Below are 27254 nucleotides of genomic sequence, written 5' to 3'. Positions count from 1 at the left end.
AGTTCTGGCAATTTAGTTCTTTTATTTTCCGTTCTCCTGAGAGGGTTTTAGTAAGTGCCCACTGTTTCCAAGACAACTTCTGTGCTGTTTATTCTGTTTATCTTTTTAAAAATTTAAAATAATAAGTTTATTTAAAGAACAAGATATTGGTTTAAAGTGAAAACTAGGATCAATTTATTTAACATAATTTATCTCTCCATTGAGAGATAGACATTGCCCTACATTAATATGTGTACAAAAATTTTTTCTTGGTTTTGCAATAATAAAAGAAACACATTGAAATTATCTATTTAATGGAAGTATACAAGTTTTATCTTTGCTTTTGTTTTATGATAAATGGTGAGAGCAATATAACTTATTAGAATATAAAGATAAGAATTGAATTAGCATACCATTAATGGAGGAAAGGGATATTTTTTTTACAGAACTAGTTTCTCTTTTTCCTCTCTCCAACCCTATTTGATGTTGATCAAAACATATCATTGATCATTCAGTTAAAAACAAAACAAAACAAAACAATACATTATATCTGTGTATATATGCCAGTTTCTTTATGTATAATAAAGGAATGGGGGAATTGAATCAAGGAGAGAGAATTATATTGTAATAGTTAGGATATGGACGAACCAAATCTTGGTTTTCTTATTGTGACCACATTGTTTTCCTTGGGAGCACTGTTCTGAAGTAGATTTGTAGGTTGTTTTTTTAGTAAATGTCTCCTGTCTGCTTCTGGAATATATCAATTATATCTTCAGCTTCCATTTCCAATTGTGTAGGTGTGTCTATTTCACTGAATATTTTGCCCATCAAATCAGAATCTGATCTGCCTCTTTGGTAAACCTTGTCATTCACAATAGGCTTTTATTAGTTTGCTAAAGTGGTATGTAATTACCACTTAATTTTAAATTGCTACCATGAACCATCTTGCTCTACCACCATCAAATTAATGTGGTCATTGTTTTCAGTCTTGATTCTTTCCTGTGTGTTTTTGTTGTTGTTGGCTATGGTGGGTCCATAGGTTTCATCAATCACCACTTCACAAAAGAGGCATCAGGATGGTCTGTTTCAAGACACTGGGGATGGTGGGAGAGAAGCAGCAACAGCAGCAGGAGGAGGAATGCATGGAGGAGGAGGAACTGGAGAAAGAGGAGGTAAAGGAAGAAGAGGAGAAGGAAGTAGAGGGGAAAGGGGAAGAGGAGCCCATATTAATTTTTGGATTTGTTTGAGACTGCCAATTGCCACCAATTTGCTTTAGTTTCCTGGGTGAAATTTTTATACCCATGTAAAAACAATACAGGCTAGGTACCTGGCTAGTGACTTCCAGTTACATTTTGAATTTTTATATTTATTTATTCAGAGAATATTCAATCCTCAGAGATAGTATCATTAAATATAAAGAACATATGTACATATATGATCATGTTATAAATAACTTAGCTCTTCTCAGCAATACAGTGATGCAAGACACTTCCAAAGTACTGATAGTGGATAGCATTTTCCAATGAGAAAGAGCCAGTAGAGTCTGGATGCAAATTAAAACATATCATTTTTAATTAATTTTTTCATGCTTTTTTCTATTTCTTTTTTCACAACATGACTAATATGAAAATACATTTTACATGAATCCACATATATAATCCATATCAAATTGCTTACAGTTTTAGGGAGGGAGGAAGTGTGTGAAGGAAGCTAAAATTTTGGGACTCAAAATGTACAAAAATGAATAATGGGGAGGATTGTGGGAAGATGGTGAAATAGGTCAAAAAATTTCAAGCTCTCCAGATTTCTCCCACAAACTAAACAAAAATTTGCTATTGGGAATGTATGGGTTTGGAGGTAGTTTGGACAGGAACTTTACCTCTAGGAGATCATGGGTAGTCAGGAGTCTGAGTCTGGGAGGACTGAAGGAAACTTCTGATTAGCAATGTCAGGCCCAGTTGTGTTGTGATGAGAAGAAACCAGCACATTTGATGAGTGCAGATGCATTTGGGTAGGGATGCTGCTGGCTGCAAACATTTATAGGATGATAGAGTTGTTGATTTTGGATTCCAGGTCTGAGGGGAGAACTGATTGGAAACCTGAGGGTAAAGGTGCCATCTCTCTTCCTCCCTTCCCCTTCCACCTACAGTTACATAATTAAGTTTTTTTTTTTTTTTTTTTTTTTTTTTTAATGAGCAAACAAAGGAAAAAGAATCCAACTATTAAAAGTTACTATATGAGAATAGGGAAACATGAGGCTCATTTTCAGAGGAGGATACTGAAGTATGCCAAAGAGTAGTTAAATAGTTAAATGCTATTTTGCAAAAAGAATTTATAGAACTCAAAAAAGAATTTTGAACAACAAAATAGCAATTCAAATATACTGGAGCTACAATCAGTATTGCATGTGATCTATCAGCAGCTATAGCAGAAGACCACAGGTCCTAGAATACTATATATCAACAATCAAAAGGACTAAAATATTATACTCAGCAAAATTAAGTATGATATTGAATGAAAAAAAAAATGAACATTCAATGAACTGCCAGATTTTCAGGATTTGTCTCAAATAAACCTGAACTCAAAAGAAAATTTAACATGTAAGAGCCAACATCAAATAATACTTTCAAGAAATTCAATAAAAACAAATTATAGAAATGTAAACCATGTATCTAAGACTGAAATAAACAACTGAGTAGTCCAAAAAAAATTTGGAGGTGGAGCTGAATATAATGTGATTTGAATAAGCAAAATCATCTAAGAAAAAGTAAAAATAGTAATTATGCTATATGAATGAGATGTGATAGCAAGAACCAACACAAAATGAAGAATAAGATAAAATGAAAAATTTTCAAAAGTTCTACTCTTACTCTTCAATATAGCATGGAGGTGACCCTGTGTTTTTGAATTCTGCCTCAGGAACAGAATCTGTCTGCCATAAAAAAGCACCAGCCAAGTTTAGTAAAGACAGACTCATAGGAAAAAGCTATAAGAATTAGCTGGTAATTTTTTGGCTAAGGCAACTCTTAAAACAGAGAAATGTGCCAATGTCCCTTACTTAGTCCTGTGTTTCTTCTTTCTGTATTTTCAATGATGGGAGCAGAATGGAGGAAAAGGAAACAGTAGTTATTAATAATCATAGGTTTAGAGCATCTAAAACAATCTGTTTAACTATTGGCACTCAAGGAGAAAGTCAGCAGAACACAGAGGAGGGATATTTGTTTTTAGAATCAGGAACTCGTTTTAAATTCAATTTCTGACTGGGAAGGTCACTTAACTTTTCAATGCCTCCAGCAACTTTTAAAGACTCTAGATAGCAGACTGACATTGCAAAGGGAGTTCCCTCACTGGGAATTCCCTACGCTGATAAAAAGAAGTGATTCCAATCCAAATAATCTACTCTTACTGTGCTACACTTATCCAATGAAAAATGGGTTAACACACTATGGAGGAACCAAAACAATGCCATGCTGATAAATGCTTAATAACCAGCTCTTCAGAAAAAAATATGACACATTTTAAAGTTTAACTTGCATTATTGATTTTTTCCTCCATCACTTTCTCAAGTTTCAACAATCAACAAAAACAATAAATCAAGCTCTGATTTGCATGTAGCATTTGCCAGTTTCTTAGGTGTAAATCTCCCACTAAAATGAACAACTGGCAATTGTGAACTGGCTATTGTATAGGTCTGAAATGAACTATATATATACATATATATATATATATATATATGTATATATATATATATTCTTTTGTAAATGGAATCAGAAGATAAGGGAATAGCACTTAAAGTGGAACAATAGTTCAGAGGTTCTCCTTTGAAAGGGAATAAATTTAGTTGTTTTAGTTTCTATGAAAGCCAATAAAAAAACCATTTTTAAAACCTTACAACAGTTTTGTATGATAAGTAATATAGATATTGTTGTTCCCATTTTACAGATCAAGAAACAGGTTCAATCTACTGGTCATCCTGCCATCTGGGGGAGGGGGTAGGAGGTAAGAGGGGAAAAATTGGAACAAGAGGGTTGGCAATTATCAATGCTGTAAAGTTACCCATACATATAACCTGTAAATAAAAGGCTATTAAATAAAAAAAAAAGAAACAGGTTCAAAGAGGTTTAAATTATTTTCCCATACAAAAAGTATTAGAACAAAGAATGAACTCAGGCCTTTTTGATTCCAAGATCGGGATATCAATGATCATGAGAGGTGGGCATCTAGAACTAGAAAAGTAAGGATTAAAACAAATAAGTGATATAGTAGTCCTAGAATCAGGAGGAATTCACATCTGGCTTCAAGTGTTTATTAGTTGCGTGACTTTGGGCAAATCATTAATGTCTGCCTAAATTTCTTCAATTATAAAATGAGGATTAAAAATAGCATTTATGTTCCAGAGTTCTTGTGAGAAGCCAATGTGATAATATTTATATTTAGTACAATGTCTTGTCTATGGACACTATATAAATTCTAGCTTATTATTATTATTATTATTATTATTAGTAGTAGTAGTAGTAGTAGTAGCAGTAACAGCGGCAGTAGTAGTAATAGTAGTAGTTTTACTATACTCTTCCCTGATTAAAACATACTGTAGTACAGGATTCGTTTTTTGAAAGAACATTAATTTGCTGGAAAAAATTCAAAGCTTTGTAACCAAAATGATGAAGTTTAAGATCATGCCATATGAAGGTCAACTGAAGGTACTGAGAATATTTTCTGGATATATTTCTGTCAATCTGGAGAACAGAAGATATGCAGTAGTTGACCCACAAAAGATATTTTCATCATTTTTGAGGTTTGTCTCATGGAAGGGGGGTTAGGTTTGTCCCTTAAAAGTTCCAGAAACAAGAATTAGCAACAGTGAGTAGGAGTTGTAGAAACATAAGTTGCCCTGATGTAAAGGAAAATTATAATGATAAGAACTATCCAAAAGTAAAATTGGCTGCCTTGGGGAAAAAATGGTTTCTCCATTATAAGAAGTTTTAAAGCAATGAATGGATGACCACTTAGCAGGTATTTGCAAAAATTTGAGTTGGAGTAGATGACCCTTGAAGCCTTTTCATGTGTGGAGATTTTGTGATTCCAGGAAGAATACAGACTAGCATTCTCAAAGAAGACAATATAGAAAGTAGCTGTTGGGGTAGCATTTGATAGGTGAGTATTCTAGGAAACTGAATAACTTCCTTTTGAATTGTCTTAGGAAGATTCTGAAGATCAACTGGCAAGAAAAGGTACCAGACAATGAATTTCTTTCTTGACCTGAACTGGAAAGGATTCAAACTCCACTGCAGAGAGCAAAAATCTGATAGACTGGTCATGTTGTTTGGATGCTAAAAGTACTTTTTCCTAAAAGATTATTTTATCGAGAAATCACATAAGGCAAGTGCTCACATGAAGTTCAGTAGAAGGGATAAAGGACACTCTTAAGATCTTTCTGAACTCTGGAATCATTTAGAGACACTTGGAGATATTGGGGCAGGCCGCCTAGTGTGACCTATCTGTATCAAAATAAATGAGCTCTATGAGCAAAGCAGAATTGTAGTAGCTCAAAAGACATATGAGATGAACAAATTCAGAGACATCCCCACTCCAAATGTTCATGTGAACAACTTATGCCTGATTTGTGGTAGAGCCTTTCTAAACTCATAGTGGGCTCACCAGCTGCTGTTGGACACCCTGTACCTTGATCCCAATATAATGATGTCATTTTGGTCTTTTTTTGAGAATGAAGGCAGACAACTAACCAGGATTTTTTTAAAACGGAGGAGACTGAGGAGGACATTCAAAATGAAGAGAATAGATTGAACACGTTGAAGTACAAAAAATAAAGGTATAATCAGTCCAACTGGAAATTGGCCTAAGGATTCCAACTTAGGAAAAATAGAAGAATATTGATAGTAGTGGAGAGATAGATAGAATGGGGCTAGGTTAAGAAGAGCTTTAAAAAACAGGCTGAGGAATTTAGATAAGCAATAGAGGAATCTCTGTAGTATGTATTTATTGTTATGCCATAGTTGATGATATGGCTTATTTGATGTAATTGCATTTATAGAATGACTATGACTGATTTTAATGTGTACTATATAAAATAGGAAAGTGGGGAAAGGAAATAATAGTCTAGTATATACTAGGAACACTGCTAATTGTTTTTACAAATATTATCTCATTTGATCCTCGCAACAACCCCAGGAGATAGATACTATAAAGATTCTCATTTTATAACTGAGGAAACCGAGGTAAACAGAGATAAGTGGTCTGCTCAGGGTCACACAGCTAGTAAGTGTAAGGGATTGCATTTGAACTCAGGACTTCCTAACTCCAGGCTCAATGCTTTGCACTCAGTGCCACTGGCTGCCTCTTTGTATTTAGGTAGAAATGGGAAAGAAATAAGTTAAGAAACTGTATGTCTCAAGATGATCATTAAAACATACGTCAAATGATAAAGATTTCTTTCCCATACAAGCACACTCATTCTTGTTTGAGTTATAGCTCCTAAAACAGGTAAAAATTCCTTAGGAAATGCAAAAGGCTTCTGGGAAATATGGACTTGTCATAAGATTTAAACCCTGAAGACTGAACATCAATTAACTGGGAAAGTTACAAAGGCCCCAAAGAGCATGATGAACAATATGAAGAAGATGACATTGAAAAATATCAAGAGGAAATTGAACCCCAAACATTACAAAATGGATTTAACTTATGATACTGAATAAAATAACCTAGTTTAATGGATTGAAAAAATATCTATGTTCTTTCACAGGAATTTCTAGACCCCCATTTTCCTTTGAAAATGGGCTATTTGACTCTTCTTAGTCAGAACATTATGGAATTTTGAAATATATTCTCTTTGCATCTGTCAAACCCATAGACTTCAGACTTGTCTTGGTTAATTAATTCTATAAGTCTAGTGATTTCACAATCTGTTTCCAGTGATCTCAAAGGGTAGTATGAGAATCCTTTCCAACACTCAAAACAAAATAAATTTGAATTAGCATTCAGACACACAGAGTCCCCAAATAGACCTTGCTAAATTAAATCACAATGAGAGACTATTTATTGGCCACTTCAAAATGGAGGAGAATCATGGCTTTACTCATGATGAATCAACTGGATTCTGAGAGTGATAATAAAGGACCGAAAAGGCACTGGCCATTAAGATTTATGGAAGAGGCATCACAATATGGTAAAACTAGCAACAAACATGGATTTGAGTGACTTGGATTCTAATATGGACTTATTCCTTACCTTGAGACGTTGAGTGGTGCCAGAGTAGACAGAACATAAAATGCCTGTAGTTGGCAGGTCCTGGGCTCAAAGACTGTCAGGCTCTTACTAACTGTATGACATTAATTTCTTTGAATCTCACTTTCATCATGAAAAGTATTTTGTAGGAGTAATTATGAAGTTCAAATGAGATAATGTACATAACATACATTAAAAAACCTTAAAGTGGTTTTAAAATATTAACTGTTACTATTATTATTATTATTATTGAAGTATTTTAGGTTATTAGTGAAGTAATCTTCAATCCTTCTGAGTCAGTCAACAAGCATTTTTAAAATCCTTACTATGTGCCTCTACTAAGTACTGAGGATACAATGAGTATCAAGGCACCTATCTTGAAGGAAGTGATATTTTAAATGACTATGAATATGTAAGATATAAATATGTATATAATATATATATATATAATATATACACACACATATGCACACATATACATATTTATACATGTATACACACATGTATGTATACACATCTATTATCTATCTATACAAACAGAAATAGGAAAGACACAGAAGCAGAGAGAGGAGGGATGTGGAAGGGGAAGAGAAAGAAAGACACACACACACACACACACACACATACATACAGAGAAAGATGAATGTTGTGATATGGGAGCCACCTGCCATGGCTGCTGGAGGTGTAACTTATACCTGTAGAATGGATCTTTTCATGTGAGAGGATGATGATGATACAAGGAGACTGAGAGGCAGTTGTGTTCTCTAACCTTTCTCCTCTTCCCTCTGCCTCCAATTTATTTCATTCCCAGTCCACAAGGAACATCTGCAAAGGCTGCTTTGTAACTCCTTCAAGTGTTATGATTCATATCTGTGGGAGTTCTCGGAGAACTGACCTGCCCCTTCACTTAGGCATGGTCCTTAACAGATGAGAAAGAGACATAGACATAGAGACAGACAGACAGACACACACACACACAGAGAGACAGAAATAGAGAGAAAAAGAGATAGAAAGGAAGAGAGAGACACACAGACAGAAAGAGAGAGGGAGAGTAAGAGAGAGAATAAGTAGAGGGTAGGTAATCTCACAGGGTCAAATAAAATAATTGACCAGAAAACACTGTAAAGTATAAAGTGCCATGCCAATGTAAAGGATTATTATGATTACATATCTGGCATTTATTTCTGAACAGCATGACAACGAGTACATTAGAAACAATATACTGAAAGTCAGAGACTAATCTCAGGGGACTCGAATTAGGTCCTAAAGGTGTGTTAGAATGCCAGGTTATGGAAATGATGAATGCTACAAAGACAATTGAATTTGGAAGGGAACTAAAGTAATGATTGTGAAATGGTAGTTCTAAGTTGCTGTAAGACACTGAAGAGAAAGACCAGCAGAAATAGCTAATGTGGTATTATGTAGCTCTGCTATTTTAGAACATATTGGGCTAGAGCCTGTTAAAAAGTTCAAATAAAAACTGATGGATGCCCATCAGTTGGAGAATGGCTGAATAAGTGATAGTATATGGATATTTGGAATATTATTGTTCTATAAGAAACGATCAACAGGATGATTTCAGAGAGGCCTGAAGAAACTTACCTGAACTAATGCTAAATGAAATGAAAGGAACCAAAAGAACATTGTACACAGCAACAAGATTATACGATGATCAATTCTGATGGATGTGGCTCTTTTTAACAACGAGATGATTCAGACCACTTTCAGTGATCTTGTGATAAAGAGAGCCATCTACACCCAAAGAGAGGACTGTGGGCACTGAGTGTGGATTATAACATAGCATTTTCACTCTTTTTGTTGTAGTTTGCTTGAATTTTATTTTTCTTTCTCATTTTTCTTCCTTTTTGATCTGATTTTTCTCATGCAGCAAGAGAATTGTATTAATATGCATGCCTATATCAGATTTAACATATATTTTTTACCATGTTTAACATATATTGGATTACATGCCATCTATGTTATATGTTAATCCTTCCCCACATCCCCTCCGATCCTTCTTCACCTCTACTGAGAATAAAAGTTGAAGATTTTCCTTTAACCTGAATTCCTGACTCTGGCTGATTTTAAAATACGCTGTCATCACACTAATGCATACATCATAGTCAGTCAATTACTCTGTCTTTTGGATATAAGGCTAATTTTCTTCTGGGTCATACAGTTTGAAAATACTATTTCTGAAATCTAAAAATAATAAACATTGTCATATCGTTACATTTTTATGTCACTTCACACTAATACAGAGGACTTTCAAGCCTCATTTTATCTTTCCAATACCTTCTTAGCATAGATGGGACAGGGATGGTCATTCTCATCTTAAATATAAGGAATTGAGTTTTGGAGAGGCCCTGACTTTTTAGCCATCACATAACTAGTTAAGTGGTAAATATGGGATTCAAATCCAGTTCTGATTCCAAGATCCTCACATTTTACTACATAGAGACTGTTAAGTCATTAGTATTAACTCATTCTTTTGTTGAACAAACATTTAAGTACCTTCTATGTGCCGAGGTCAATGCTAGATACTAGGGAAAATAAAATTTAGATAAAGTCTAATACCCGACCTGATGGACCTTTAAATCTAATGGGGAGGGGAGAGGAGTGAAAAAGATGGAGAAAGGGAACAAGCATTTTAAAGTACCTATTATATGTCAGGAACTGTGCCTTTATATCTATATCTATATTTATATCTATATAATCTCATTTGGTACTGATAATGATAATAGGAAGTAGATGCTATTATTATCCTGATTTTACAGTTGAGGAAATTGAAGCAGACAAAGGTTAAATATCTTCCTTAGAGTCACACAGCCAATAAAAGTCTGAGATTGGATTTGAACTCAAGTTTTTCTGATTCCAAGCCTAGTGCTCTAATCAGTGTACCACTTAGATGCCTCACTACAACAATAACAACAACAACAACAACAACAACAACAACAACAAAACAATAACCTCTCCTCATCCTGCTCATTACTACTATATCTATTATTTTTAAAAATTTATATAATACTATATGTTAGGCACTTTGTTGAACACTTTACAATTATCATGTCATTTTCTCTTTACAATAACCTTGGGAGTTATCAGTTATTATTATCCCCATTTTATATATGAGTAAACTGATGTAAACAGAGGTTAAATGATTTGCTCAGAATCACATAGCTATTATGTCAGAAGACATATTTGAACTCTGGAAGATGCAGACCAGAGGTAGTCCAATTTTGTTGGTCTATAGTATTGTGAGACAAGGGTGGAGAAGTACCATGGTGCTAGAATATAAAGGGCTTTGATTACTAGCCAGAAGAGTTTGAGAATTACTCAGTATGAAACTGGGTGGCTCTTTTAGTCAGAAGGACATAACTCTTTGGGTAAGAAAGGCAGTAATATGAAGGATGAGCTGGTATGGAGGCAGTAACAGTTATTTATGTCTTCTATACACATATCAATCCCTTAAGAGAGAGTAGATATGTGGGATAGATTTGATGGTAGCACATGTGATGAGGGGTACAGAGTGACAAATATCAGACTAGTTAGTACCCACAGTCTCTGCTGAGTTAGGAGTTTGGGACCAAAGAACACTGGGAAAATCAAAGGAAAAGGTGAATTTCAAACTGGATTCAACTGCCATGAGGGATGAATGAGAGATTTCAGGAATGTACATTAGGGTTAAAAACTAAAGTTGGGAAAATAAATTTCTGAATGTGAGCCATTGACATGCATGGATATATTAATTATGCATCAATGGGATCCAGAAATAATATGGAACATATATAAAAGTAAGGAACCAGAGAAATATGGAAATGGAGCTGCCAGTTGGGATTCTAAAGCTCCCAAATGTCATAAAGTAGGGTGTTCACTCAATCAATAAGTATTAAGTAGTTATTATTTGTCAGGCACTGAGAATACGAAGACAAAGATGAAATAATCCCTATCCTCAAGAAGGTTGCATTCTAATGGGGAAAATAACAAGCAAAAAAAAATAGGTATAAACAAAACACAAAGCAGATATGAGATAATCTTAGTGAAGAGTGAAGGTGGGAGGTAGAGGTGGAGGGATGCATGGGGAGGGGGGACAAAACACTCAGGTTGTCCAGGAAACACTTTGTACAGAAAGTGGTGTTTTGAACTGAATTTTGAAGGAAACCAGGAATTCCAGTAAATGAATGATTTAGTAAGTTCCTACTATGTGCTAGGCAATATGAAAGGTACTGCAAAAACAGATATGGATTCAAGATAGTTTCTCTTCCCAAAGAACTTACATTTAAAACTCATTTAGGGAAGTGGTGGAGTAGGAAGTTATTGTTTGAGGAGTCACAGAAAGGAGAATAGAGTGCGAATGGGCCAGACCATTATCATATACTTTCTTTTCATTCATTCATTCATTTATCTATCTATCTATTTATTTATCTATATCATAGCTTTTTATTTACAAGATATATACATGGGTAATTTTACAGCATTAACAATTGCAAAACCTTTTGTTCCAACTTTTCTCTCCCTTCCCCCCACCTCTTCCCCCAGATGGCAGGTTGAACAATATATATCATATACTTTCTAGAAACAATGACAATTTTTATTTGGTTGCTATTTCCAGAGCAAAAGGTGCATAGATTGGAGAATGGATGGTTGTTCTGCAAGGTCTGGATGATGGTTGGATATTCTGCAATGTCTGGAGGATGGTTGGGTGTTCTACAATGTCTGGAGAATGGTTTAGAGTGGAGAAACCTTGAGAAATGGGACAAAGTAGTTTGAAGAAGAGAAGACTTAGGGTGAGGTTAATAGATATTTCCAGGTAGTTGAAAGACTCTAATGTGTAAGTGGTACTTGATTTATTCTGTTTGGCCTACAGTGGAAAAAAACAAGAGTAACAGGTTAAAATTGGATAATGGAGGATTTGAACTAGAGGTGAAGAAAAGTTTCCTAGCAATTTGAGCAGTCCAAAAATGAATGAGTTGTCTTGGGAATAGTGATTTTGCTTATTTAGAGGTCATCAAGTAGAAGCTGAAGACAACTTTTCAGATATGTTGTAGGGATGTAGAAGAGAATTTTCTTTTTTCTTAAAAGCAGCTAGGTGTGTGATAGAGCACTCAACTTGGAATCAAGAAGATCTGAGTTTGAATGCTTTCAACTCACCTAACTTTTTCAAATTTGGTTTCCTTATTTGTAAAATGGGACTAACAATAACACCTACCTTCCAGGATTGTTGTGAAGATAAGTGAAATACTATTTGTAAAGTTCTTTGAATACCCTAAAACACTATCTAAATGCTAGTTGTTATTGTTATTTTTCCTGGTCTAGGTTGGACTAATTAGTTTTTTGCTTCCTCAGAACTCTAAAATGTTCTCAGGTTTGCTAATTTAGCTACAATCATGTCTTTAATGTCAACATGATTCAGAAAGAATAAAAGAGCACTTTTTTAAAATTAAAGAATAAACCCTCTGGATATCTGCTTTATGAGTATAACAATATCTTGTATATAACAATGCCAGAACCATTACTTGCATTTGGCAGTACAACATTTTCTATAAGCTCATTAAAAACTGTCGGCTCACCTTAGTTTAAAACTTAGTTTATTACTTAGATATTTTATGCTACATATTTCCAGCTGGAAGAATTCCAATTCTTTGGATATACTTATTAATTCCTAGTCACTGAAGTCTAGATGAAAAAATTGCTGTTCTCAGTATCTCACAAACACCAATTCCTGTGTTGTGAAGATTATAAGTTTCTTTCCCATATGGAAAACATTTAAACTTTGAGATTGTTAAATTCTCTTTTATTTTAAAACATCTGTGAAATAATGATCCCACCCCTCAAAATGCAAAGTGTGGGAAATCCTAAGATTAGCTATAAACTTAATTTCTCATTTTTCTTAACATTTAAATTTCACAGTTCCAATTCACTCAGTTCCTGAGCCAGTTTTCCCTGGAACCCAACTAATGTTCCTGAAGCAAAGACTAACTATATAACCTCTATTCAATAAATTCCAGTGGTTCTTTATGGTCTCCAGAATCAAATATAAAATCCTGTGTTACACTTTTAAAGCCCTTCACAACTTGGTGTCTTTTTTTTTAATCCTTTCCAGTCTTCTGCTTTCTTTTACCCCACATACTGTTTGGTCTCCTTGCTGTTACTTATGTGAGACATTCCATCTTTAGGCTCAATACATTTCCCCTGACTGTCTCTCATGCCTGGAATTAACTCCCTCGTAATTTCTGCCTCTTGGCTTCCCTGGATTTATTCAAATCCAAGTTAAAATCCTACCTTTTAAAAAGAAGCCTTTCCTGGTTCTCTTTCATGTTAGTGACTTTTCCCTCTGAGATTTATTCTGTTTGTATCTTGTTTGCATGTAGTTCTCTACAAGTTGTCTCTTTTTTCTTTCTCTTCTCTTTCCTTGTAGGGTCACATTGCTAGAGAAGAAATTTGAACTCATCTTCTTGCTTTCAAGGAATGAATTTCCATGCCTGTCTAGGCTGATATGTCCTTCTTTTCCCCTTTATCCTCCTCACCCAGAATATAGGAAAATAATGGGGAAGCAAAAGAAAGAAGAGTAGGGATCTTTTCTTATGCTATTCCCTCCCACACCCCACCCCCGGCCATACTAGGTATTAGTTGTTAGATTTGAAATCCCTTAATATAAATGCATATATATGTTTATGCATATGTATTGAATGGTTGTCATTTAAACACACACACACACACACACACACACACACACATACACACACACTTTTGTGGACAGCTCACTGGATTTGGAGTGAGGAGCCTGGAGTTTGAGTGCTGCAAAATTATAGCCTATATGGCAATGTAGAGAGAATTAGAAACTTCAGAATCTGTAATGCCTGAGCTCACATTTAGTCCCAGAGATTTACCAGCTGCATGATCCTAGGCAAGTGACTTCATTTCTGTTTATCTTAGTTTCCTCATCTACAAAATGGGTATCATAAAAGCACCTATGTCCCAGGGTTGTTGTAGAAAAAAACTGAAATAATATATGTACATCTCTTTAGAAATCTTAAAACACTAAGTACTAATTATAATAATGATTATCATAATAATTATTGTTATTATTGTTATAGCTATTATGTTACATAACTTTTCAGAATCTCAATTCCCTCACCTATAAAAATAAAAAAATAGACAGCTATCTTTCCTTCATATATTTATGCCTTTTAATTTATTTTTTTCTATCTATCCATCATTTATCTTTCCTTCATCTATTTATCCATCCTAATTTAGCTTTATTAACCACCCATTATATTCCAGGTATCCAGAGCTCTCCTCTTCTTTCCTCTCTTTCTTTCTTTCTCTCTCTCTCCCTGTGTTTCTTTTCTCTCTTTCTTTCTTACTTTCTCTCTCTTTCTTTCTTTTTCTTTCTCTCTCTCTTTCTTTCTTCCTTTCTTTCTTCCTTCCTTCCTCCCTCCCTTCTTCCCTTCCTTTCTCCCTCCCTCTCTCCCTCTTGATTTCTCTTCTTCCCTCCCTCCTTCTCACCTTCCTTTCCCTCTCTTCCTTTCCTCCTTCCTTCCTTCATTCCTTCCTTTCTTCCTTCTTTCTTTCCTTCCTTTCCTTCTTCCCTCCCTCCTTCCCACCTTCCTTTCCCCCTCTTCCTTCCCCTCTCTTTCTTTCCTCTCTTTTCTCTCTCTCTCTTTCTTTCTCTTCCTTCCTTCCTTCCTTCCTTCCTTTCTTTCTTTCTTTCTTTCTTTCTTTCTTTCTTTCTTTCTTTCTTTCTTTCTTTCTTTCTTTCTTTCTTCTCTCTCTCTTTTCTTTCTTCTCTCTCTCTCTTTTTTCTTTTCCTGTCTCTCTCTCTGTGTTTCTCTCTGTGTCTCTGTATCTGTGTCTCTCTCTTTCCATATCTATTTATCATCTATTGGTCTCTTCTTTCTTGTCACAATACTGCTCAGTCTTTTCTTCTGGATCTTTATCTAAATCATACCTTCTAATGCTAGTACCAAGATGCCATCTTCTGTTTTCCCTCTGTCATGTGGTTCTGGGACATTTTATCAGAAGGTCTCTAAAGAAGATTATATATCCAACTGGAATTCCTTTTCTGAGCTGTGGTGCTGCATCATCACATGACATTTGGATATCTTAAATCAGATGTCCCCTAGGCATCTCAAACTTAAAACATCTAAAGCAGAACTGATTCTTTCCCTCAAATCCTCCCTTCTTCCCAACTTCCTTATTATCATCAAAGGTATTACCATCTTCCCAAACATCAGGTTACAACCTTAGCATCATCCTTATGCTTATCAACTTCTGTTTCCAATGCAAGCTACTTGTATGTGACTTGATTTCCATTTACATGCCTTTTCACTAGTTGTCCCTCCTGTGTAGAATGCTTTTTCCTTCCTCATTTCTGTTGCTTGTCTTTCTTCAAGACTCAACTTGAATCCCACTGCCTGTAGGAGGCCTTTCCTGGTCCCTTCTTCCCCCACTCCAAACCTCAGTGTGATTACTTTTCATTTATATAATATACTAAACAATAGCACTGAGAGAAGGTGTTGATTATTTCCTCCCTCTTCCCCCTGGCAGTCTATTAGTAGTAGCTCTATACTCAGAACTACTCAGGCCCTGAGAGAATAAACATCTCTTTTGACATGTTCCCTTGTTAAAATACCTGGGATCTTCATCTCAGAAACAAAGCTATGAATGAAAGAAAATGAATCTTAACCAGGTCATTAAAGTAATAGGAATTGTTAAGGAAATTTAAGATAAATTACCATAATTTGATAATTCTTATTTCTGTATATTAAAAGAAAAGTAGAAGTCTAACTTGGAAATTTTGAGAATGATAAAAAATATTATGCTGCAGAACAATAGTAAGTGGGAAGCTAGGAGATATGGTGGTTGAAAGTCTGGCTCTGGAGTCAGAAGGATCTGAGTTCAAGTGGCTGGGTGAACATGGACAAGTCACTTACTCCTATTTTCCTCAGTTTTCTCTTCTATAAATTGAGCTGGAGAAGGAAATGGCACATCATTCTAGTATCTTTGCAAAGAAAACACCAAATGAGGTCATGGAGAGTCCACATGACAAACAATTCAATAACAATAAACAACAATAATAAAATGGAATATAGAGTTGATCAGCATCTAGGTAGCACAGTGAATAGAACACCAGGCCTGGAGTTAGGAAAACTCATCTTCCTGAATTCAAATCTGGCCTAAACACTTAATAGCTGGGTGAACCTGGCCAAGTCACTTAACCCCATTTGTATCAATTCCCTCTTCTGCAAAATGAGCTGAGAGAGGAGATGGGACACCATTATAGCATCTTTGCCAGGAAAACCCTGAATGGATCATGGAAAGTTGGACAAAATAAATGACTCCACAATGATAATGACACAGACTTGATTTGTGTAGTAAAGGAACTCCCATTAAGAAATATCCCACTCTCAGTGCAGGGTTAGTACGATGCTAACCTTTCCTGCAATTTAGCATCTTAAGACAGTTTCCCAAAACACTAAGAAATGATTTTCCTGTGCTCACAAAGCCTGCTTGTGCCAGAGGCAAGACTTGCACTCAGGTCTTCTGGACTTCCAATCTGGCTCTCTGCTTTTCTCTACTGCCTTTCAACAAAAATAAATGCAGCATTACCCCAAATGCAGAGGCATAAAATTTAAATGACAATTACAAGTTACTCTGTTCAATGTGTATAAATAGCACTAAACAGCTCTTTTACATGTACCAAGCATCCCTTTCCATTTGCTTTCAGGGTCCCAGAGAGTCTGACCTTTTAAAGGAGTGGTCTTATGCTAGCTCTCCACCCTTATGACCACTGCTGCCCACCCTGCCTTGTATAAAAGTTGCCTACACAAAGAGTTCAAGGTCTCAAAAAAAAAAAAAAACCAAAAAAGCTTTGTGAAGCATTTTACATAAGCCCTTATCTGATCTTCAGAACTGTTACAGAGATACAGACTATTTGTCTCAAATCACATAGTGTGATTCATATCCAGGTCTTCTTGACTCCAAACAAAGCAATCTACTCAACTTTAAAAAAAGGGAAAACAAGTATATAAAAGTTTTCTCCATGGATCATACTGTTCAATTTATCAATTTATCACAGACATATTGAACTAAAGGGGTGAATAAACAGGATTCTCTGAGGTATTCTTTTAATAAAAAGATCTTTTTAATAGATGAGAAATTGCCTTTTCTTCCATCCCAATCAACTCCAAAAGACAGGAGAGCACTGTTTCTTTAATGCAATAGATATATTGTAATACAATATTTAATCTCAGGAACCATTGACCTCCTGGCTCTTCTCTGAAGATTCTGCTACATAAACTGCTCAGAGTAGCCTTATTGGTGCAAACTCATTTATCTCTGATCACTGACATAAATATAATAATTTAGCAGTGTCTATGTTTCCTTAGTCCTAAACATAAACACTTTTAACCTTCATGTAATTAATAGATATTTATTTTACTGCCCTTAAACAATAGCATCAGTAAGAATTTGACCATGGTGATTATTTCCTCCCCTTGGCCCTTGACATAAATTCATCTAACCATCACATTACAGCTGCCATTTATTTCACAGCCATAAGCAGACACATAAAATTTTTTTACCACAGATGTTCATTTCCGAATTGTTGCCCCTATGCATAAACATTTCACTGGCTCACCATTGGCGGATGAATATTTCACTGCCAGCAAGTGCTGACACATAAAATTTAAATGACACTTACAAGTTACTTTGTTTGTTCCTTATGCATAAAGCTTTCACCACCAAACCATTAGGCTGCTGAAGATTTCACGCCTAAGAGCACTGATGTACATGCTCCTATTTAATTTCTAAATCATTAATGACTAAAGCTTGGGTATCAGGAAGCAAATGCTGGCTTCCAATAGGAAGACCAGAATAGGGAAACTTTGCTGGGCATCTGACATAAAGTAGTGAAAGAGTTCCCCTGTACTGGGAGGAAAAGGGAAAGGAGCAAACATTTATCAAGCTTCTATTGGGTGCCAAGCACTATACTAAGCACCTTATAAATATTATCTCATTTGAAAAGCATAATTTACAAGGTAGGTGCCGTCATTCCCCCTTTTTGATGCTGAACAAACTGAGGCAGAGGTAAATGACTCACCCTGGATCATGCATCTAGTAAATATCTGAAGTTATATTTCAACTCAAATCTTCCTGACTCCAGAGGATCATAGATGTAGAAATGAGAGGGATTTTTGAGGTAGTCTACTCCAACTCCTTCTTTTTACAATTGAGAAGATTGAGACCCAGAGAAGTTACATGATTTGCTCCAAGTCAAACAGGTAGGAATGGAAGAAACAGAATTTCAATCTAGAACCTTTCACTCCAAATCCGGAATGCTGTCCATTGCACTTTGTATCCAAAAAGCCCCTAATTTGCATTTACAAAAATTGTCTTAAACATATAAGGCAATTACTAGACTCCTACAAATGAATTATCATTTGTATTTAATTAATTTCTACAGTTTTAAATGCCTACTTGTGTGTGTGTATGAATTGTGGATAAACTGCTATAGATAAAAAAGATGAAATAAGACATAATTTGCCCTTTAGGAGCTTGCTATTTGTTGGAGAAAAATAATGATAAACTTCAAAATAACCACAAAGAAGTATATGCTAAGTACAAAATAGAGAAGCCTAAGCATTATAGTGAAGAATTTGAGAAAGAAAAGATTTCTTTCAACTAAGATTTTGGTCCTAGAGAGTGAAGAATCTAAGTTATTGATCATCTGTAATTATGTCCTTTTTTTGCATGTTCATTTTTTTAAATTAAAGCTTTTTATTTTTCAAAACATATGCATGGATAATTCTTCACCATTAATCCTTGCAAAATCTTGTGTTCCAATATCTCCCCCCTTTCCTCCCCTCTCCCTTAGATGGCAAGTAGTCCAATATATGTTAAACATGGTAGAAATATATGTTAAATCCAATATATGCATACATATTTATACAATTATCTTGCTGCACAAGAAAAATCAAATCAAAACTAGAAAAAAATGAGAAAGAAAATAAAATGCAAGCCATTTTATGGCTTAATGAAGGGAAAAGAGTGAAACAACAAAATAGTGAAACAACTATTTTTTCAACAACAAAAAGAGTGAAGATGCTATGTTCTGAACCACACTCAGTTCCCACAGTTCTCTCTCTGGGTATAGATGGCTCTCTTCAGCACAAGATCATTGGAACTGGTTTGAATCATCTCATTGTTGAAGAGAGCCATTCCATCAGAATTGATCATCGTACAATCTTGTTGTTGCCATGTAGAATAATCTCCTGGTTCTGCTCATTTCACTTATCATCAGTTCATGTGAGTCTCTCCAGGCCTCTCTGAAATCATCCCACTGATCATTTCTTATAGAACAATAATATTCCATAACATTCATATACCATAACTTATTCAGCCATTCTCCAACTGATGGGCATCCATTCCATTTCCAGTTTCTTGCCACTAAAAAAAGAGCTGCCACAAAAGTTTTTGCATATGTGGGTCCATTTCCCTCCTTTAAGATCTCTTTGGGATATAAGCCCTTTGGGCATAGTTCCAAATTGCTTTCCAATAATGGTTGGATCCACTTACAATTCCACCAACAATGTATTAGTGTCTCAGTTTTCTCACATCCCCTCCAACATTCATTGTTATCTTTTCCTGTCATCTTAGCCAATCTGAGAGGTGTGTAGTGATATCTCAGAGTTGTCTTAATTTGCATTTCTCTGATGAATAATGATTTAGAGCACCTTAAAGGTATCTTTTCCCTTCATTAAACCTCTTGAGGAAAGGTATTATATCTACTGTTTCTTTTATGTATTCCTATACTAGGTCATACTGCTATGTGTTCTTCACCAAAAAGCATAATAATTTAAAGGAGCGATTTAAAATAGTGTGGTATTTGAAAATATCCCCCTTGTAGCTTGTTTCAACCCTAATCAAGGACAATGTGTGATACTGGTGCTTGTCTTCTTGACAGTGTGCTTGAAAATTTAATTATTCCAGTTAAATACTGCTTATCCTTTGGGGAAGGAATACTCTGGAAATATTTCCTACAGTTACATGGATTGAAAATAGTAGAAGAAAGTAATGTAGAAGATAATATAGAAGACAGTCCCATCCATGTTCCCTATTTTCGTTGACTGAATCCAACTGGATCTTTTGCTTTGCTATAGATTTGACTCCATTGACCAGTAGGAACTCTTTTTGCAAATATAAACCCCTAATTGTTAGTGGAGTTCTTTAATGCTTAGTGGTTCCATTGATTATTTAGATTGGGATGGTCAGTTTTAAGTATGTCAGTGACTCTTTGTTCTTTGTGTACTTTTCTTGCCATATTCTTATCTGTGAGTCACCTTGATGAAGGGAAGCTATGCATTTTCTATGATGTTGTTTAACAATAGCTTAGTTCATTTGATCCTTTTCAAGATTGTGCTCTAGGAGACATAATTTATTTAATTTTCTAGCTAAACCTCCTATCCTTTTGCTCAAGGACTAGTAGGTTTTGCTCTAGTGAAAGGAACACTTCATTGGTCATCAAGATAGCTTTTCCACTGACTATCTGATTGATCTTAGGTAAATGGATCAGGACCTTTCAACCATTTTGGAAGGGGGAAATAGATATCCAATGAGTATTCTAGTTCTAAATTTCAGATTCTGTACTTTTTAGAAATTGTACATTAGAAAGATCATCATTGGTCATCTCAGGGTTCATGAATTACTGTATAACACATCCTCAATTATTTACCCATTGTCATGACCATTTTGCTCATAGTGAACTGAAATATTTCTTTCAACCAGTTCTTGGTTTCAGCTATGCCTTTAAATCTTAAGGAGCTAATGACATAATCTAAGGCTGACTGGAAGACTGCTGCTAAATGTATTTATTTCCTCTTATTTTACTAAAATCTTCCTTCCTTATCTCATTTTGGTAGGGAAGTTATCCTGGGTTATTGAAGAATGGTAACAGAACACAAGCCTGAAAAATATCCAAGCCTTGCCCTGGTGACCATCTCTATCTGTCTGTTGGTTTTCTAACGACAAATCTGGCTATTTGCTGAGATCACTAGATCATTACAGCTAGGTTCAATTAGTTGGAATAATATAATCCTGTGGAGTAGTGGTATGTATTCAGATTTTTACTATTCAGTTATAATTACATAAAAAAATTTAATTGGTTATGCCCAATGATTCAGATAGGTTGTGGGATTCATTATTCGCACTAATGGAGATCCAGCTATAATTTTTTTTTTTTTTAGCCACAAGTAACTGGTGATGACCATCTAGAAGTTTTAGCCTGCATTGGGGGCATGGGGAGCATCTGCATGAAGTCATTGATCACTGAAGTCCGGAAATACTGTTTCATCTATTATTAATATTCTTAGAAATATTTTTCAAGGAAAGCCAATTACAAAATGAAATAGGCTTTCTCTTCTGCATGTCTTGGGAATGTTGAACATTCTTGTATCCAGCCATTACACATACTGTAATGATTTTGCCCTTAGCCTGAATCCCTGCTTGTTAAAGGTTGTACAAAATCTTTTAGTTAAGTCTCCCGTTGTCCTTAATAATTTTCAAATCATTAATCTGCTTCAGTTTTTGCCACTTATCAAGAAGTGCAAAGCTGGGAAATCTATGTAAATTTATGAAAATCCAACCTAGATTCTTTTTTTTTTTTTTTTTTTTTTTTTTTTGGTTTTCTAAGAGTTCGGTTAAAACTGCTTTATAGTTGGAGCTAATTTTGGCATTTGTTCAGTGACATTTTACTTAATCAGTAGCATTTTTTTCATGTGTCTCACAGTACCATTTCATCTGAAGGGTTAATGCACGTAGATTGGAACTGTTTGTACTAGGCTTAATTCACACACTATATGTCTCCATGAAAATACAACTCAAATTTGTGGGCAGATTCGTATCAGAGCCATAGCTTGTAGGAAATCCTTTGTATGCTTATTCATAGTAATTTCTCTCTTCTCCTCTTCTCTTCTCTTCTCTTCTCTTCTCTTCTCTTCTCTTCTCTTCTCTTCTCTTCTCTTCTCTTCTCTTCTCTCCTCTCCTCTCCTCTCTCTCTCTCTCTCTCTCTCTCTCTCTCTCTCTCTCTCCACCCCCTTTGTGTGTGTGTGTGTGTGTGTGTGTGTGTGTGTGTGTATGATCCCAAAAATGGTTCAGCATTTCCAGATAAGTAGCATAGATGAGATTGGTAGGCTACAGAATTCATGCATTATTATACAGTGGTCCCCAGTATATGAAAGTATGAGTTTATAAGATGAATTTAATTTAATAGTACTATAGCAGGATTATTTGTTTTTCCCCAAGGATTAAGTTCTTTAAATAAGAAGCTGCCCTAATTCATTGGAGGTATAATTTTCTTTACAAAAATTCAATTTACGTATAACTTTTGAGAAACAAGTCTATTTCAGTAGCTACATAGTTGGAGAGAACAGTTGTGAGCCTAGATTAGTTCATAGTGAGAACACTGATTTTTGGATCAGAGGATCTAGTTATGAATCTGGTCTTAGCTACTTACTATCTGTGTGACCTGAACATATCATTCATCTGTTGTGGACCCAAGGTTTCCCAATGTAAAATGGGAAAATAGAACTAGATTAGTTCCCTTTAGTTTCAAATACTGTGGTCTCTCTGCAGCCATTCTTTCCCTTCTATGATAAATCTTACATGCTGCTTACAGATAACTTTCTAGAAACATCACTTGGATCATATTATATAACCTTCATTAATTCTCTACTGACTAGAATAAAGCTTTACCTATCATTTAATAGCTCCCACACTGTGTGGAAATCCTTAACTAAACTGTGAGTCTTATTTCTCACTCTGTTCCAACTGATTTACTTACTAGTCTTTCAAAATAATTGTATTTTCCCTTCCCTGAACTTTACCTTATGCCTTTCATTTAATGTAATGTATCTTTTCTTCAACTTAAGCCTATTAAAATCTTTCTCCTCCTATCTCATATCCCACTTTTCCCATGAAGCCTCTATTGATATACTAGACAGAGGTTCTATTTCCCTTCTTAGAACTCACATTTCCTGGTGATATATTATTCATATGTCACTAAATATTATTGACAATATTGTATATAGCTTTAAGATTTACAGTGGATTTTGGATGAATCATCTCATTTGACCTTCACAATAGTCTTGTGGGAGTTCCATGGTCAAAGTTTGAAAGAAGCTAGACTAGACGATAGGAAAGATTTCCTAACAATTCGATTTGTCCTTTGAATTCCTTTGAAAGGTGATGGTTATTTTCTTTTTTGGAGGTCTTCAACCAGAGTAGGTATGTTATAAAGGGAGATTTTTTTTTTGGCATATAAGTTGGATTGAATGACCTTTCCAGTGCTTGCATTTTCTAATTTTGGTTGGTTGATTCTGCAGGCAATTATTATTCCCATATTGTAGATAAGGCAAATAAGGCTCAGAGAAATATAACAACTTATCCATGAACAAATATGTTAGTAGTGGAGATAGTCTTCTCATGTGGAATTTGCTATGTTGTTTCCAGCAATTTGTATTCTGACTGTGTGACTACATATATATCTCTCACCCTCTGACTTTTAAACCTAATGTCTTATACATAGAAGATATTCAATAAATAGTTGAATTCACCTCTCTATTTTTCCTTGTTATGTCCTTGGCCCCAGACTCTTTTTGGAGCTAGCCCTTCATTTATACTTTAAATTAGTCCCAAGTACAACTTTGAAATTATGACATTATTTAAACCATTGTTTTAATTAACCAATTGTGATTAATTTGTTTTTTGATTCTCCTAATATTTGTACAATTTAAATGAAATATATAAATTAATGTAATGCTCATCTTTTTTGTCTCTCTGGGATGGGGAGGAGATTAATTAATGCCTGGAAGGAACTTTTTAGCTTTCTGATGAAAATGTACTATGCAAATAAAGATACAGCAAACTTGGATGTGCATAAAATTGTAAAGTTGTAAATATACTTACCTAATTTTGAAAGATGTTAAAATTGATATGTAATATCATTCTGACACAGGGAAATTCTATCATCTTAGAGAACTGGGAAAGGCTATATAGCACACAGGGAGAATTTTGGATTTCTGAAAAGCTGCCACCAATGCATAGTGGGATAAATACTAGAAAAGGAATCAAAGACCTGAATTCAAAGCCTTTCCCTGCTACTTATTAGCTATGAGGCCTTGAGATTGACCTTCTAAGACTTAATTGCCTCATCAATAGAATAAAGATTAAAATAACAGAATTTCTATTAGAGGATCAAATTAGATAATATATTTGAGTAGTTTTTCTGAATTGTAAAGCCATATGGAAACATAAGGTGTTTATTTTTGTTTTGCTATTATTATTATTATTTTATTCCCTTTTATATTTTATGGCAATTATATGTCTGTTTCTCAACCTCTTTCTTTAGGCTTCTGCTTTTTCATGTGTACAGTTAGGATCCCTATTGTTCCATTTAGTTCTTAAAAAAGAAATGAACTTGATAACTATTAAAAAAGAAATAGCAAATTGTTCACAATAGATTTGTAGTTTCATAGGCAATCATCTTCATCAAGTATATTACATTATGAAAATGCTTGTCTTATTCCAAAAATTATAATAAATTGAAAATGGAAATTCAGCTGAATGTCATAAACTAAAATTTATTAAAGACAGTTATAAAGTTTTGTTCTTGAATTAAAAACAGCTTTAAATGACTAAATGACTATGACTATAACCTATGAAGGTGATTCTATGCAGATCTCTCTTTTTTTCAGATATGACAGTTTATACCATAGAAATCATCATTTCATCTTATGGGTAGTAAGGAATAAGGACTACAAGTATGATTTTGTTGTTATAGAGAATTCCCTGATAGGAAAATTCATTTGACCAGTACAAAATTTTGTCACTTCCTCTGCAACTTATAGTTTTAGAATATTTTCTATATCATTTAGAAGTCAGGTGACTTGCCCAGGATCATACAACCTGCATATGTTGGAGGCAGAATTTGAAGGTTAACTATTTATTATACCACTCTGCCTCTTATATTTAAACCTGGAGTATCAATTTAAGTATCAATTATTTCATTTGTGGGATATCTTCCTATAAAGTAAATTTGAGAGATTACAAGTCCTCTCAGTCTTAGGAGACAATCTTTGTGTGTCTACATTATTATGGATATTAATGATTATTATTATTAATGACATTAAAATATCATTATGTGGTATCCAACTGTCTAATTATAGTTCTTTCCAAATTTAGTAAGATTGATCCTTGAACAATAGGCAAATATGCTACTTCTGGACCTATTCTCAGATCCCTTTCTAGTTCAACAGGCATTCTAGAGAATGGGTTCTTTTTGTCTATGTGTCCTGGATCCCTTTGGCAATCTAATGAAGCCTATAGACCATTCCCCTCCCGCCCCCCCGGCCAGAAAAAATATTCATAATTGGAGAAAATAAAGTATATGGGATCACAAAAGAAACAAATGCTTTAGTTTAAATATTGTGAACAATTGTGTTCATAGGCACCAGATAAAGACCCTGAGTCCTAAAATTTATGATCCTCAGACTGAGTTTTTATAAACAGGAGAATGGCAGAATGGGTTAGTGGAATGGTTGCTGCAGTCACAGTCAAAAGATTTGGGATTGAGTCTGGGTTTTGACCCATGATCTGGAGACAAGTCACTTCACCCTAATTTGGGGAGAAATTGAGATGAATAATTTCTTGACAGATTGGAAAGTCAGCAAGAATCTTGACAATAAAGGGAGGAATGGTTCCTTAGAACAGAAAGCTGTTGGCTAATCCTGGTGGTAACAATTATGCCATAGACACTTTTGAAGCATAGGGAAAATGACATCTCCATTAGATCTCCATTCATCTCTTTGGTCCTCAGTTTTCTCATCTATAAAATTGAGGAGATTGGAGAAGATGATCTTTGATGTCACTTCCAACTGAAGAGCTGTGATCCTATGAATCCAAGGTCAACATTTTAATATAATGAACCATTTGGGAAAGATTTCAAGATTTAACAAATATTTATGGCCAGATAGTAAGCATTTTTGAATGATTTGTTACTTAGAGGCAGTATGCTAAGTGATTTACAAATATCTCATTTGATTTTCACAACAACTCTGAAAGTCGGTACTGTCATTTTCCTCATTTTCCCAATCAGAAAACTGAGGTCAACAGAAATTAAGTTACTTGTCTAAGGTCATGTATCTAGTATCTGAGGCCAAATTTGAATTTTGGTTTTCTTGACTCTGGGCTGAGTACTTTTATCTTCTGCACCACCTATATGTCTAATTGGCTAGTGAATGTCAGTCCTAATAAGAAGTCTGTCTGTCTACAACTCTGGGGTCTTATATCATCTAGCCTTCCCATATTCAAACACTTTCTGTATGTGGGCATGTAGCTATATACACATACTTTCTGTGTGTATATATCTACTTATGTATGTTTATGTTTGTGTATATATCTATTTATTTATAGCATATCATTTTCACATGTCATATACACATATGTTTAGATTATCAGATGTATTTTAATCACTGCTCCCTAATAATACTTCTGTAGGGCAAGATGCTTTTGTTTCATTTCTTTATATTGCTATAGTACAAAATAGTGCTGGGCCTATTAGAGAAGTGTTTAATAAATAATTATTAGATAATGGAATCATGCTTTATGAATAAAGTATGACAATAGGTATTAAGTTCCCACAATCATTCAGAAAGTTATCTGGTGTCTAGCCCTTGAAATTTTGTATTTACCAAAAACTATCTTTTGCTAGATGTAAAGATGACAACTTTTCTGCTTTTCAGAGTAAAGGAAAAAGAAATGGACTTTCTTCTTTTGTGGACTTTTCTTCTTTTTTTATGAAAAAACAGTAAAAGTTAAAGATTTCTTCTCCCAGTTAACGGAGAGGTCATTTTCCCTTTGCCTCATGAGTATCTATGGTAACTGCTACCGGTAGTTTTCCTACCATGGAGATGATCTGTTCTAAGGAACCATTCCTGTCGTTTATTCTCAAGGTTCTTTCCAGCTTTCAAATCCAT

The 27254-nt window shown here is 34.7% G+C and overlaps 1 pseudogene; it reads right to left on the bottom strand.

Moving 5' to 3' along the window:
• Window positions 1-705: 705 nt before the first annotated feature.
• LOC100923501 lies at window positions 706-27254 on the bottom strand (annotated as a pseudogene).

This window comes from Sarcophilus harrisii, chromosome 3 (genome assembly GCF_902635505.1).
Source record: "Sarcophilus harrisii chromosome 3, mSarHar1.11, whole genome shotgun sequence".
In the NCBI taxonomy this organism is placed as follows: domain Eukaryota; kingdom Metazoa; phylum Chordata; class Mammalia; order Dasyuromorphia; family Dasyuridae; genus Sarcophilus; species Sarcophilus harrisii.
This window is presented reverse-complemented; position numbering and strand designations above follow the sequence as displayed.